The sequence below is a fragment of the Capra hircus genome, chromosome 3 (assembly GCF_001704415.2).
Source record: "Capra hircus breed San Clemente chromosome 3, ASM170441v1, whole genome shotgun sequence".
Classification (NCBI taxonomy): Eukaryota; Metazoa; Chordata; class Mammalia; order Artiodactyla; family Bovidae; genus Capra; species Capra hircus.
Genome location: NC_030810.1, coordinates 24,860,448 through 24,863,065, shown reverse-complemented (window position 1 = coordinate 24,863,065; position 2,618 = coordinate 24,860,448).

Sequence of the window (2,618 nt, the reverse complement as noted above, 5' to 3'; positions counted from 1 at the left end):
AGTTGGACATGACTTAACTTAAGTCACTTAAGTGACTTAACATTCATGCACACAGCCAAATAAATACGTATGTTAAAAAAGAATAGAGATGGAGAAGAGGAAACTGAGTAAGCTCTTGTGCATAGTAGGTGCAGGTGAGCTGTCTACTGTGGCAGGAACTCTACATCCACGGCTCATTTATGCTTTGTAAAAACTTTCAAGTGTAGTAATGTCATCATGATGAGGAAGGGTAAGTGACTCATGTAAAATCTCTGAGAATAAGTGGCAGAAGTTGAGGTTAACCCCAAGACTATCTCACCCCCCAAACTGTGTTCTTTCTTCTATAGTCTATAGGGCTAAGAGTGGGTAATGGGTAGACTAGGGCAGAGGGAAGGCAATCTGGGAAGGCAACAAGGCTGGAGGAAGCTCACAAAATCTAAGCACTTGCTAAGCCTAACAGCTCATGCCTGAGCGGCTGGCTGATTTTTTATAAAATAAAAGAAGTCCCTGAATTGAGAAATATGTGTGTCTCCTAGATTGGATTGTGCAGTGAAGAGTAGCCAGAGCGAGCAGTAATCCATCACAGGCTGGCTTTGGTGGGTGTACCAGCCAGAGCCCTGGTGGAACTGTCATGAAGGTGACCTTGGGAATAAGCCAGGGACCAACCTCCAGCTGCCTCCTGGGAGTCTGGGAATGGGGTGGAAGGGAGTTGGGTGACAAGATCCCTGCTACCTACTGTGGAGCTGTTTTCCTCCATTTTCTTCTCAGTGTTTTATACGCTGCATCAAATGCTGGTCTGGCAGCAGCTGGCCAGGTCCCAGAAGACAGGGATTAAGCTGAGCCTGGAGAGATGGATTGAGCCAGCAGAACCCCCAAATCTTACACTGAGACTCAACTTAATCAGCCCTGGTGAGCCCAGACCTAACTGTCCTTCCTTGTTATCCGAGGGTCCTGGTGTGGAGCCCATTAGCCTGAGATGGGCCCTGGAGGGCATCTGCTCACCCAGGAGAGGCCAGTGGTTAAGGATTCTGACTGTCCTCTGTCATCAATCAGATCTGGGTTCAAGTCCTGGCTTGACTGCCTATTTACTATCTGTGTGACTTAGCAAGTTACTTAACGTACTAGTCTCTGTCTTCATCTGTAAAACGAGGATTCTTCGTGTTCTTGGGAGAAAGAAATAGGATAATGTAGGTAAAGCCATTAGTTAAATGCCTGATGCAATCAAGGATCTTGACAAAAATGACACATCGTAATTATTTCCTTTATTCCTCAGGGTCACCATTTCAGAGGGGGATTACTTATTCTATTTCACAGAGAGCCAGAGATGTACTCCTCAGTTCTTTTGTGGGTTTAGAATAGACAGAGAATGAAAGGCTTGTTTTCTAGAACCATGTAAGTTTTAGTATCTTATGGTCTCATTGTCGGGCTTTCTGGCCTCCTGAATTCTTGGCTACCATGAACTGAGTAATCGCCGTGTTCCAGAGACTACACTAAACTCTGCAATTATTAGCTTTAGTTAGTGTATCACTAGCTGCTATAACAAGTAAACCCATGAAAGCACAATGGTTCAAATATTGTAGAATTTTATTTTATTCTCTGGTAAAGTCTAGAATGGGTATTCCTTTTTTTCCTTTCCATTGTGGTTATTGAAAATAATTCCCCATGCTATACAGTAAGATCTTGTTTATTTTATATATTGTAGTATGTATCTGCTAATCCCAAACTCCTAATTTATCCCTCCCCAACCTCCTTCCCCTTTTGGTAATAAGTTTGTTTTCTATGTCTGTGAGCCTGTTTCTGTTTTGTAAATACATTTGTGTCATATTTTAGATTCCACATATAAGTGATATCGTATGGTATTTATCTCTCTCTTTCTGACTTACTTCACCTAGTATGATAATCTCAAGGTTCATCCATATTGCTGCAAAATGGCATTATTTTATTCTTTTTCTTGGCTGAATAATATTCCACTGTATATATATACTACATTTTCTTTATTCACAGAATGGGTGTTCCTGGTTGAGAGGAATCTCTCCTCCAAGTGATGAGTCGGAGACCCAGACTCCTAATGTACTGTGGGCCTGTCAAGCTCAACATGTGGCTGTGGAAGCATTCTCTCATCTATACCCAGTAGCAGAAAGAGAAAAAGCAGGGAGCTTACTGTGTGCCAGGTCAATAAGCGGCACTTGACACTTCTGCTCACATTCCATTGGGGTTCAGTCATATGGCTTCTCTCAATGAGAGGAGACTGGAAAGTGTGGTCTAGCCATGTGCCCAGAAGAAGAGGATGTGGGTTTGGTAAAGAGCTAGCCAATCTCTTTTATCACACCTCATTCTATTTCAGTCTTATAGCAATTGAGAGAGAGGAGGAGAGAAGAGGGGAGAGAGGCTGCTCTTTCTGGCTTAGCCAGCACCTTGTTGACTTCTTTTCAACCTTCCAATATCTACCAGTCTGTTTAACCCTGATGATCTCAACTTATCCCCCTTTTTCCTTCCTCCCTGCTTCCAAGCTCTCTTGTTCTAATTACTCCCAATAGGGTGCCAGATATTTGTATAAAACCCTTTACAGCTGAGGATTTGGGTAGTTGGCTTGTTACCATTGTGCAGAAGATGGACCAAGAACAGAAGTGTCATCCTCA